Raw genomic sequence first — 13503 nt, 5'->3', positions numbered from 1 at the left:
TCACACTCCAAACTAACAAGAAAGTTTACCCATCAAACAAATCAGTCCACTGCTTTTAGTCAGACTCATTCAATCTTTCAGGATACAGCCAGACTGCAGCCGATTGCTTAATAGAATATAACATGGAAGACCTGTAGTTCGATTCCAATTTATTCCTGTTGTTTTCTGAAACCTCACAGGACTCCCCACATACACACACCCGCTGTCTCCCCTGCAACAACTGACTCCCCTGCTGTCTGGCCCTTGTCTTCTAATTCTTACCATCATGGCCTTACGCTCTGCTTATAGTCCAATAAGGCTTCTTCTATAGCCCACCACTCCAAACTCTCCCATATGATTTCCACAAACCAGTTCCCAAAGCCTAAGACCCACCTTCGCTACCTGTGTCCTCCTTACTCTCTATTGACGTGATGAACATCACTACCAAAGGGAGCTTAGGGAGAAAAGGGTTTAATGTTACTGATAGTTCACAGTTCAGCACTGAGGGACTTCAGAACAGGAAGTCAAGACACAAACCTGGAGCCAGGAACTGAAGCAGAGGCCATGGAGAAGTGTTTACCAGCTTGCTCTCCATGGCTTACTCACCCAGCTTCTTTATACAACCCAGGACACCTGCCCAGGGATGGCACTGCCCACCTACGCCAATCATTAATCAAGAAAACACCCCCACAGGCTCGTCCACATGCCAATTGACGGAGGCAATTTTCTCAGTTGACATTCCCTCTTCCCAGACGATGGCCAGCTTGTATCAAATTGAAAAAACAAACACACAAATCGACCCAGATGACACCAGCTTATATCAAATTGAAAAGGAAAAGAAAAACACAAAAAATAAAACAAAAACAACCCAGTCAGCACATTCGCTCCTTGTCTTGTAGCCTCAACCAAATAGCTGCCAAGAAGTAACTGAAGAAGGAAGGGTTAGGGATCCAGGGCACAGTTCTTCACTGTGGGGGAAGTATGTCGGCAGGAGCAGTTTGAAAGTGGGAGCTGGGAGCATGAGGTTGATTGCTTTCTCCAGGACTGGGTCAAAGAAAACAGGAGGGGGGCCAGACTACCAACCTCAAGGCTTGTTTCCCACCAACCCTTTTCCTCTTTCTCCAGCAAAATCCTTCTCTCTCTCTCTCTCTCTCTCTCTCTCTCTCTCTCTCTCTCTCTAATTTTATTTTATTTTCAAGACAAGGTTTCTCTCTGTAGCTTTGGTGCCTGTCCTGGAACTAGCTCTTGTAGACCAGGATGGCTTCGAACTCACAGAGATCCACCTGCCTCTTCCTCCTGAGTGCTGGGATTAAAGGCATGCACCACCACAGACCCCACTTCTTAAGGAGTCTATGACTTCCCAGAAGAGTAACGCCACGTAGAGACACTGTATGTAAGCACACAGGTCTGCCAGGAGCTGTTCTGCAACCAAATAAAAACAATATAAAAATCAAGATTAAAAGAAAATCTTAGCAACACTCCCTTCAATTTTTCATTTCTTCCCATTAAAGGAAATTACATTAGATTCTAAAGTAAATTTATAGTATTACTAGTGAACTGTCACCAAGATCTCTGAGTATGAGTAGCACCAAACTCTTATCCAGAATGTTAGCTTTCCTTGTAATAATAAACTAAGAATAATAACCACTTTATATATTAAAACGGCTTTCTTCCCCTATTTCTCTCCTTGAAATATTTTCAACTTTACTTTTTAAAAGGTTTGTTTTTAATTTGTTTATATTTCGTGTGTGTGAGTGTTTGCCTCTATATGTATTGTGCACCCTGTGTGAGCCTGGTGTCTTCGGAGGCCAGAAGAGGGCATCAGATTCTTTGGAACTGGAATTATAGATGGCTGAGAGCCACGGTGTGGGAGCTGGGAATGGAACCCAGGTCCTCTGGAAGAGCAGCAAGCACTCTTAGCCATTGAGCCATCTCTTTCACTCCTGCTTGAGACTTTTGATCATAGCGTTAGATCCGACTTTGAGGACACATGACTTATTTTAAATATTTCTTACAGATGTTGACTCCATGATGTAATACTAAGAATAAGTTTGTATGTAGTCCACTCTTAGCCCCATTGTTGCCTAATCTCATTACCTTATAAATGTCAAGGACAAGAAGAGCCAACAGCATAGATGGCTAAACCCTCAGTAGACAGTCAGTGTTTTCCTCAAGTCTACATTCTTGACTTTCTTTTTGTTTTATTATTTTCTTTAAATAACATCATTCAAATAGACGATGAGAGACATAACCACACGCTTTATTACTTTACAGGGATCCTGACCAAACCCAGTAGACAAACACAGCTGTGTAGCACAGAAAGCTACGCCAAGTGAAGGATCAAGTGAATCCTGTGCTTTATATAAACTGTCTTCTTTCCCTTTATGACGTCAGTCTATGCAGCACAGACCCTTCCTAACATCATCCAGAGCCTCTCAGGGAAGTTCTCAGGGGAGCAAACCCCTGGACTGTATCCTCCTTAGGGCACAGTTATCACCCGATCGTGATCCTACTACTGCCCGTCAATAGGTGCCGGGTGATGGGTGCATGGAGAGTCCTCGTAGTTCCAATTCTTCCTTACCTTGCTAATCAATCCACCAGGCCGCTGTGACCTGTTTGGCCATATCTTCTGTTTCTCTTGTAATGACTGGATTTATATGTTCTTGTTTTACCGGTTAAAATGAAGCCTTTTGTGGCTGCTGGGCCTTCTCATAAATACACCCAACAGCGGAGGAAGCAGATAACACATTCACCCCGGAGAGAACAACACGACATGATGTGTGTGACATATTCTACATTGTTTGAGCTTCTTGGAGCACAGAGAAAACAATAAAAAGAGCAAATGAAAGAAGGATCATAGCTATAGCGAGGAAGGTAGACGTGCATGCTAAAGGCATAAACACAACAGATGCAAAGACACTAGATACGTTTAAGCAAAGAAGTACCACAGCAATGGACAGGCCTGGCTGAGGAGAGCTTGGAAGGAAGACGGCCCATTGAGCAATAAATGAAGTACCAGACTCAAGGACTGATTAGGTCAGGGCCACTGAGATGCTCAATGGATAGAGCAACTTGTTGCCAAACCTGACTACCTGAGTTCATTTCCTGGGACCTACAGGGTAGCAAGAGAAAACTGACTCCGAGAAGTGATCCTCTGACCTCAACAAGGGCACTGTGGCACCCATGTAACATCTCTTCACATACACACGAATAGCTAAATATGACTAAAAAATAAATAAATAAAAATGATTGATTCAGCAAGACAACCCTGGGGATGATTCCTGTAATCCCAACATTGGGGGGTTAGTGCAGAGGGATCAGGAATGCAAGGTCATCTTCAGCTACATAGCAACAGAAAACTTGGGTTCGATTCCAGCATCCCCATGATGGCTCACAACCATCCCTAACTCCAGTTCCAGGGGATTTGTCACCCTCCTATCACCTTTGCAGGCAACAGACTCATATGTGGTGTAAATGTAGGCAGGACATTCACACACATAAAATAAAACAAATCTTAAACATACACACACACAAGGAAATGCCAAAAAATTCAAGATAGAAGAGAGGGAGGGGGCTGGAGAGATGGCTCAGTGGTTAAGAGCACTGGCTGCTCTTCCAGAGGTCATGAGTTCAATTCCCAACAACCATCTGGTGGCTCACAACCATCTGTAATGAGATCTGGCACCCTCTTCTGGTGTGTGGGCATACATGGAGGCAGAATGTTGTATGCATAATAAATAAATAAATCTTTAAAAAAAAAAAAGAAGACGGGAGGGAGGGAGGGAGGGAGGGAGGGAGGGAGGAAAGGAGGGAGGGAGGGAGGGAGGGAAGACGAAAGAAAGTAAGGAGTGGGAACAGCCCCTGTCTCCAGAAACATAGCATCCCATCCTTGGTTAAACAGCTAGACACCAGGAGATGGTTCAAACAAATTAGCACACACTTAATGACTTAAAACCACACACAAGGGCTGGAGAGATGGTTCCGTGGCTAAGAGCATTGACTGCTCTTCCAGAGGTCCTGAGTTCAGTTCTCAACACCACATGGCGGTTCACAACCATCAGTAATGAGATCTGGTGCCCTCTTTTGGCCTGTAAGCATACACGCAGGCAGAACACTGTATACATAATAAGTAAATCTTTCTTTAAGAGAAAGAAAGCACAGACACACAGAATAATAACACTAATGCTCTCCTGCTTAAAGATCCTCACCTTTACACTTTGAGACAGCAGGATATCTTCGCTGTTTACAGCTGTGTTGCATATGCCAGGTGACATGGCCCACACCCCTCTGGGGGATCTGTCCCGCTTCTCACCATAAGAGCACTGGGATTGGGGGCTGGAGAGATGGCTCAGCGGTTAAGAGCACTGCCTGCTCTTCCAGAGGTCCTGAGTTCAATTCCCAGCAACCACATGGTGGCTCACAACCATCTGTAATGGGGTCTGATGCCCTCTTCTGGCCTGCAGGCAGACACACAGACAGAATATTGTATACACAATAAATAAATAAATAAATATTAAAAAAAAAAGCACTGGAATTACGGATAAGTGCTGCTATCCACACCCACCTTTACACAGAAATTCACACTCAAGTCCTCGTGCACGAAGGAGTGAACATCAGTGAACACCACCTCCCCAGTCCTCACCAGGAAGATTTTATATAGCCGTACTTATCTTCCCCATGACGCCATGCTAAAATCTAGTCCGTAGGGGAAAAGGGGACCAGACAAAGAAGAGCAGAAATCGATGAAATTTAGAATGAGGATGTGTGTGAGCCTGCTAACTGGAGCCCCCAAATCAAGCAAAACGAATACAACTCCGGCAAGATTATACAGAAAAAGAGAAGTCACCAATCGTGGATAAAACTGAAGCAATCTAATTAAAGCGCTGGTGGAGGTGCTCACAGCAGGAGGGTGCACTTACCACGTGTAGACACGCTGGTGGTTCTGAAGATTCCACTGAATTTTACCTGCCCTCAGAGCCCATTCACTGCTGCCCCCTAGTGGTGTTAGCTGTCTCTACCACAGAGCTGGGGAAGACTGGAAAGCCACCAGGTGCACAATCCCACCCACTCAAGACGAGCCCAGGAGCTCAAGGCCAGCTTGGGCAGTCACGTGCTGCTCTTCCAGAGAACAAGAGTTCTATTCCAAGCACCCACATCTTTAGGCTCACAACTGTCTATAACTTCACCTCCTTGGTATCTGACTCTCTCTTTCTCTTGTGGCCTCCACAGGCACCTGCACATATGTAGGCATCACCACACACACACACACACACACACACAAAAAAAAAAAAAAATTAAAGGACTATATCGATGAAACTAAATCAAAATGCAACACAAAAAAAGGCGATTCCAGACCTCCGCAGTCTCCTGGGCCGGGAACGGTAGCCGAATGAGATGCTCCAAAGGATCGCACAGGTGTCAGTGGTGGTTCAGGTCCTAGATTTAAAACTGGGCTACGGGGTTGGAGAGATGGCTCAGCGGTTAAGAGCACTGATTGCTCTTCCAGAGGACCCGGGTTCAATTCCCAGCACCCACATGGCAGCTCACAACTGTCTGAAAATGCAGTTTCACAAGATCTGACACCTTCACACCAATGCACATAAAATAAAGTTAAATAAATCATTAAAAAAATTTAAAAAAAAAACAAACAAACTGGGCTACGGTTTCATGGGGTGCTTATTACATTATTGCCATAAATTAATAATGACGTATGTAAAGATGCTCATAAACACAGCAAGGAGGAGACAGTGTCCAGAAGCTAGGATTGCAACATCAGCATCCAGCATCAAAGCACACACTGCCTCATTGCCCGAAAACTCTGAACTAAGTGTCGATCTGGAGTAGAATATTCGAGCAACCACAAGCACAGCATGGGTTTCCACCTGTCTCGTCTGAAGCTAATCACTGTGGTGCCCCAAGAACAATGACCAGATAACTATTCTAAATGCTCCGCCTTTAACTAGGGATGCAATGTCCTTTTGTCACCTGCACATCTAAGAACTGCACACATCCGCTGGTTTTCAGGGAGATACTGCTGAGGATGACGTTGCCATTCAGAAACAAGGCATAGGAAGACTAAATATATACATCCTGTTAAGAAGAACTTGATGCCGATAACATTTCAAATAATGGTTGTCTTAGTAGAGCGGTGTGTGCCTGTTTGACAAGCATAAGCGGAACACTGAATGCTAGTGGAGAGGGTGGGCTTTGAACTTGAAACTTCTGGGTTCAAATGTCCACTCTTTTTTTCCCCCCTCAAGACAGGGTTTCTCTGTGTAGCCCTGACCGTACAGGGACTCACTCTGTAGACCAGGCTGGCATTGAACTCACAGAGATCCTCCTGCCTCTGCCTCCCACGTGCTGGGGCTAAAGGTGTGTGCTGCCACCTCCTGGTTGTAATGTCCATCTGCCCCTGGTTACCTGACTGGCATTAGGTAGGTGACGTCATATCTGTAGATGTTGGCTTCCCTTCCATGCATCTTTGGGAGTGCTATTTCAAGAAAGACAAGCCGTTTAAAGGACTTAACACAACACCCGGCACACTTACAACTTTATAGAAGGCCACCGTTATCACCTGGAGACATTTAAAGTGATTTACTTCCTCAACCTACCTGGCCACACACACAGGTGTGTGTTTGTATATATTTCCAATTACTGGTAAAGCCAACCGCTCGTTATCAATAGCTTACACATCAAACAAGATAAGTACACAGTTCTCTGTAGGTGGGGAATGACAAACAATTGCTCTAGCACTCTTCATAAGGTGACTTCCAAAGCTTCACCTGGGGCTGACAGCTGTCATTCTGTGATAACACTCTTGCAGGGTGTAAAGGTCACTGCACGGAGGGACAGTTTCAGGATCCAGTTTCAGGGTCCAGGCTTTGCTGCCTGTTGTGATGGTTACAACAGTCACTGTCGGGCTGACTTGGTTTTGTGTCACCTAAGGGAAATATGTTTGTCCTCCTCTGTGAGGGGGTTTCTGGAGAGGTTAAATCAAGGAGGGAGGACCTGCCTCAAATATGGGTGAGTGGCACCAGCCTGGAGGAGGGGGGTCCTGTACTAGATGAAAACAGGGAAGCAAGTTGAGCACCAGTATTCCCCTGCTCCTTCCTGATTGCAGATACGGATGTCTTGCACTGCCAAGGCTTCAACAGCTCGTACAAATCAGTACTCATTGTAAGATTGCCATTGCAACTAAGGAAAGGCCAGGCCATGAGTGGTTTGTTGGGACATGTGTTAGGTTTTTTGTAGCAAATATGTACTATAAATAACAGAGAGGGAAAACTTTTGGTTTCGCTTAGATCAGCAGTTCTCCACCTTCCTAAAGCTGCGACCCTTTCATACAGTTCCTTGCGGCGTGGTGACCCCCAATCTTAAAATTATTTCCAGTGCTACCTCATAACTATAATTTTGTTAGTTATGAATCATAGTGTAAATATCGGACATGCAGGATATCTGATATGAGGCCCCTGTGAAAGGGTCGTTTGACCCGCCCCCAAAGCGATTGAGTTGAATAGGTTGAGAACCCCTGACTCGGGAGTTTCCCTCCTTTGTGAGAGGAAACAGCTCACATCACGGTAGCCAGAGAGAAAGAGGGAGAAAACACCCACATTCACTGGCTTTCTTCAATTTCCTTCACTCCGTCTAGTTCCCAGCCTCCATATGGGACTGGCTTTCTCCACTTGGTGAAACATTTCTGGAAAGGTCTTCATAGTCCTCACGCGCACACGCACGCATCCAGGACCCTGCCAGTCCCATCCAGTTGACAGTCCAGGTCAACATTACAAGTCATTTTTCCCTGTGACGTTTCTGGTCTATAGTTTATTTTCATTGTTGTAGTGCTGCTAATATCCCTTCCCAGGGGAGACGTTAGTAAGATCTACTCCTCCTCCTAAAGTCCCAAAGACGAATGCAGGTATGATTTGACCAAAGTTCACTCTGGGGAACCAATGAGTTCATGGGACTTTCTTACAGAGCACAGATGAGGGGTTCCTTACAGGACTGCGTGAGCTCCCTTCCAAAGGGCCGCCCTGGAAAGTCTTTCAGCATGAAGGAAGGTTTCCCCATAATGGCTTAGGTGGAGCCCCCTCTAAGTCTTCCCCGGTTTGTATATTCTAGCTCCTCCTTGAGACCATGTGCAGTTAAGGCAGACTACATACAACAGGACTTGGGGAAAGCTGGATACTCTGGTGAGGGTCCTTATGAGGGGATGTAAGTCGTCGACAAGTCTACCTGGGATGAACTTTCCAAATGAGCATAAGTGAGCTCCTCAAGATGGCGGTGGTTTGGCTTGGAGGATCGTCCTGTACAACATACTAAAAACTGCCCTGGTGAACTTTTGTCAAGTTAATAACTTGTTCACCTAGAATGATTTCCATTTATGAGATTTACAGTAGAGGGGAAACTATATTAAAAGAATAAAACCAAATGTAGATATCATAATCTAAAATGATACATCATTTTATTGGAAGATGTATACGTGAACGTGCTAAGATGTACAGATATGTAATATGATAATATAAACCTTAGGATATCACTTGCAGACAGATGCTATGCCAACTTAGAAACGTAAGGAAACATAGCATGACAGAATTAACATTTACCAAATTTTCTCTTAGTTTTCATTATGAATAAGTAAGAGATTTAGATGAAGTAATTCTACATTTAATTTTAAAGAAGAGTTTGATTCATGGTCGTGTTAAACAAATGAAACACAAGAGAAACCAAAACCTTAGTACCATCTTCTTCTCTAGCCTTGTCAATCCACAGCTTCAAAATATCCAGAAACATACAATAAGAATAAACTGAATTTTCTAGAAATAAACCCACTAAATATAGTCATCTTAATTATAAAAAAAACAGAACTAAGCTTGCTACCATTGTTAAGACACAGATGAGAAAATATTTGCATGGTTGTAGAAGCCCAGGATTTACAAGCTTGTCTCTACCACCCTCTAGTGGTTACATAGATATAACATCCTTATAGTATAGTTTCCAGGTAACACACACACACACACACACACACACACACACGCATGCACGCACGCACGCGCGCGCGCGCACACACACACAACATGTATGTATGCTTGCATACAAGAGATTCCCCAATTCCCAATTTCAGTCTTATTGAATTGGTCCTAGCCTGGCTTATTATGTGATATAAACTCTTAAAGAGGATTGCCTCTTTTAATTGCTTGTGTGTGTGAGGGGATTTGTTTGGTTTTTGCTTTGTTTGAGACACAGTCTCTCTCTGTAGCCCAGGCCAACATGGAACACAGTATGTGCCCTGGCTTGACCTAAAATTCGGGACAATCTTCTAGCCTTAGCCTTCTATGTACTAGGGTTACGGGCGTGAACCTGGCTGTGGCGAGGTGACCTTTTAAATGGCATCGTTGCTGTCTTCTCTTTCTACATGAATGGTTTCTGAGTTCTCTGCCAAATTAACCTGTCAAGAGAAAACTCAACCGTCCAACTCCCCTCCTTCAACAGAAAGAAGCTTCTGGTGTGTGTTTCAGGGGGACTAAGGGCAGCCAGTGGAGTGTGTCCCATCTTTCCCCAGGCAAGTGGCTCCCTAAGCCTGTCATCCCTCTGCTCCCTGGAACCACCAGACCTTTCAGGCAAATGCCACTGCTGGATGTCCCTGAAGCCATCCGTGTATCCCTCCTTTGACTCCGAGCACCAAGCCTGGCCTTCTCTACATCACACTTTTCTTCCTCATGTGCCAAAGTTATGCTCACATATTTCAAAAAGTCTTTCAAATGCATTTTTTTTCCTGATTTTTTTCCCTTGCACGCCCCAAGCAAACCAGGTTCCTTGAGGACACCGAGTCCCTGTGCCTGCAGCTCCGTTTGACAGAGCGTTTAACCAGGTCCCACCCCATCCCTTCAACTGTCATGGAGGCTGACACCTGTTCTTCAAAAATCACGGTAAGCATGGCGTCTCTAAAGAGGCATCACCTCCCCCAAGGCTCCTTCACTCTCTCCTTTGGCTTCGGAGTCATTTTTGAAAATTTTGTTCTAGTTATTTACTTACTAATTTAAATTTCTTCTGGGGACCGGCTCTCATATAGATCAGGCCAGCTTCACACATGTTACGTAGGTGAGACACACATGCAGTTTGTGGCGCGCCGGGACGAGCTCTAGGGCTTTGCGCATGCTCCGCAAGAAGCTTACCCGGCAGCCATTTGCTGGCTGTTTTTGCAATTGGTAATGACCAATGAGATTAAGTCAGAGAAATGTGCGGTGTGCCCGCTCTGAACGAAGCACGGGCTTCCGTAAATAGTAAACGCTACTATTTCCTTTGGGATCACAAGGGGTAACTGACCGCTGCTGTCAATATCATAGAAACAAGATGGCTTTCCCAAGCTACAGATGAGGTAAAGGAAGGAGCCGAGATGTCAAAGGCTTGAGGGCCAGGCTGCCTCCCCGTTCCAAACACTTAGCGTCCGTATTGTCACAGATGTTGCCCCAGCTTTTGATCAGGAGAGCCAGCCAACACCCTCATTCTGAGTCTGAGGCAGTCGCTGCCTGTAGAGATGAACGAGCATAATTCCTGGGTTTGTTCTTAGTAGACTCCTACCGTGGATTCACTGTTTCCTCCTCTATCTTTTTGGCTGGAGGCTGAGGTCGGGGTTGCTGCTTTGCATATTCTGCTCTGCAGTGTAGTTAGTCATCCTTAAACTCCGTGCCTAAAGCAGGCTTTTCTGAGGAACGGGTGCGGGGTGGGTTGGGGAAGGAAAAGTAGGGGGAGCAGGAGGAGGGGAGGGAGGAGGAACTGTGGTTGGTATGTAAAATGAATTTTAAAAAAAGTTTTTTTAAATCTTTAAGGTCTGCATACATAGCAGGTGACAACTTTCTCTTTGTCCCTGCTGTGTGTGCAGTCTCTGATCCCTACCCTCCCAGCACTAGGTTAAAAGCAGGAGCTTTGAAATGAACATGGAGCTTCCTCTTCCCCTCCCCCCTCCCCTCCCCTCCCTCCCTCCCTCCCTCCCTCCCTCCCTCCCTCCCTCCCTCCCTCCCTCCCTCCCTCCCTCCCTCCCTCCCTCCCTCCCTCCCAAAGCAGACTGCTTCTTCAGTTCCCACAGGAAAGCCCATTTTAGGTGAAGCATTCTTGTGTCAAATTTAAAAAGATAGTGAGAACCTACAAAACTGTTTCTGATATCTCCAATTCTTGATTGTAACTGAAAAGTTTCTGCACCCCAATAAGCCTCTGCTGATGCAGCAATCCAAATCAGACCAAATCAAACCAAATTAGAAAAGGCCCAGGTTTGCCTGGCAGTGGGGGCGCCTTTAATCCCAGTACTCAGGAGGCAGAGACAGGCAGATCTCTAGGAGTATGAGGCTCCAAAGCTACAGGGAAAACCTTTCTCAAATAAATAAATAGATAGATAAATAAAAGAAAAAAAAGAAAAAGAAATAGAAAGAAAGAAAGAAAGAAAGAAAGAAAGAAAGAAAGAAAGAAAGAAAGAAGGAAAGAAAGAAAAAGCCCAGGTTTAATGGATACAAACACACCCAGATGATTTTCTAGTCCCCCAGAGAGGAGATGGGACTGGAAGACCAGAAAACCACAGTCTGTTTTCTGGGGGGCAGTTTAAATATCCTGTAGGAGTGGTCTGGAGCATCTCTGGGGGAGGAGGTCATCATTTGGCGAGCTTTCTGAGATGGCAGCAGGGTTTGGAGAGAGATGGGGGAGAGGGCTTCGGGTAGAACTTCCACCCAAGTATTGTAGACTCTTTGGGTATAGGGGTGCCAGAGGCTGGGGTGACGCTTCCATCAGAACATCCCAGACTCTTTAGGCATAGGGGTGCCAGTTCAAGTCTGGCTACTTTCTGTGGGCATGGGACGATGTGAGGAATGGGAGAGTTGGGAGTTAGTGGGCTCATGCATAGCGGGAGGTGTAGGCGGAGAAGCATCCAGTTAACTGCCATCCTGGAGACCTCAGGCATTTGTTTCTTGAGGAAGCAAAAAAGGCAAGTTGCTGGGGGGAAAATGGATTGCTATCATCAGCCCTATGAACAGAAGGAATATTTTAGTGTCTGGTTTTTAGCTGTGGTCCTGAGACTTAGAGCATAATTCTAAACTAGAGAAGGCAAAACCAAGTTTTAACATTGTGAACAACTGTTTACAAAGTGTTTTAAATCAATGTCAAGGGGTTTTTACTCTTTACAAAATTTGGCTGCCAACAAGATTCCTCCCTGCACCTGAATCCTGACAACTGGGTCCGCCTTGAACAGGACACTACCAGGGCCAGGCAGCGACTGATGGTTCCACAGAGCCTGAACAGTGAAGTCAAACAGCCAGATACTCCAGGATGTTGCCAGTACCCCAGCTTTTCCAGGTCCCCCAAAGATGAATGACGTTGCCTAGGTCAGCAGGAAGTAGTTCTTGTTTCCCCTTTCTGAGTCCTCACCTTTTTATAATAAATAAAATTAAAAGGGAGGGATGTTAGTGTTTAGGCACCTGTCCTGGCCTGTCCTTGGAATTCTGACAGGCTACTTCCTCAGCTTCCACCTGGACTTTGGATTTCCAAGCCTTCAGAATGATGAGAAACCAGTGTATGCTGTTCACAAGCCGCTCAGGCTGAGTCTTAGAGTAGCCAGACAGGACTAAGAGGTCATTAGGTTTGGGTTAGTGATATGTGCTTTTTTTTTTTTCACAAGTTCTCACCAATGGATCTAGTAAGGAAGAGTTTAGGCCGCCTCTTGGCTTCAGTGGTCACAGTCCATCATGGCCTACAAGACCTGGTTGAAAGATCAGCTCCATCCATAGTGGCAGGAGCAGGATCCTGCTGCTGTTCACATCAGTGAGGACCAGGAAGCAAGAAGATGTGTAACAGGAATGAACCAGGGATGAGATCCCCCACAACAACCCCCTCCTGGTGATGCACACATTCTCTGGCTACACTCCACCTATTAAAGACCACCAGCTAAAGGCCAAGCATGGAAGCAAGAGCAGTTTTGGAACATTTCAGATCCAAACCGTAGTACCCATCATCTTCTTCTAGGCACGGCCTCGAAGAAGCAGTACTCCTGAGCTGATTGTTAGGAATATTTCTTAAAAAGCCTCTCTGCCGATGCAAATAATTCCAATCAGATCAAATTAGATCGAATAAAAGATGCCCGTGTTTAATGCAGTGTCCCGGGTGGCCCAGGAAAGCATGGTGAAGGGAAGAGAGAGAAGGGAAGACCACATGAAACAGGGAGACCACATGTTCCTTTTCTGGGGGGTGGGGCAGCCTAAATAGCCTGTGGGAGTGGTCCTGACTTTCCCTGGGGAGGGGTCACTGCTTGGCCGGCTTTCCCAGAGGTGGAGTCCGTATTAAGGCAACCCCCAGGGGAGGGGGCTTGAAAGGAAGCTTCCTGTTCCGTTCCAAAGATGAGTTACAGGGGGAGTTTTAACCAAACATTCCAGACTCCTTGGCTATAGGGGTGTCAGGGGGCTGGGGTCTCACTTCCAACCAAACACTGATGTGTCCTGGCATGTAGGGATAGAGGTCAGAGGCAGTAGCCAGGTCTGAAGTGGGTAG

The sequence above is a fragment of the Chionomys nivalis genome, chromosome 19 (assembly GCF_950005125.1).
Source record: "Chionomys nivalis chromosome 19, mChiNiv1.1, whole genome shotgun sequence".
Taxonomy (NCBI): domain Eukaryota; kingdom Metazoa; phylum Chordata; class Mammalia; order Rodentia; family Cricetidae; genus Chionomys; species Chionomys nivalis.
The sequence above is the reverse complement of the archived record's forward strand: the minus strand, read 5'-3'. Positions refer to the sequence as shown.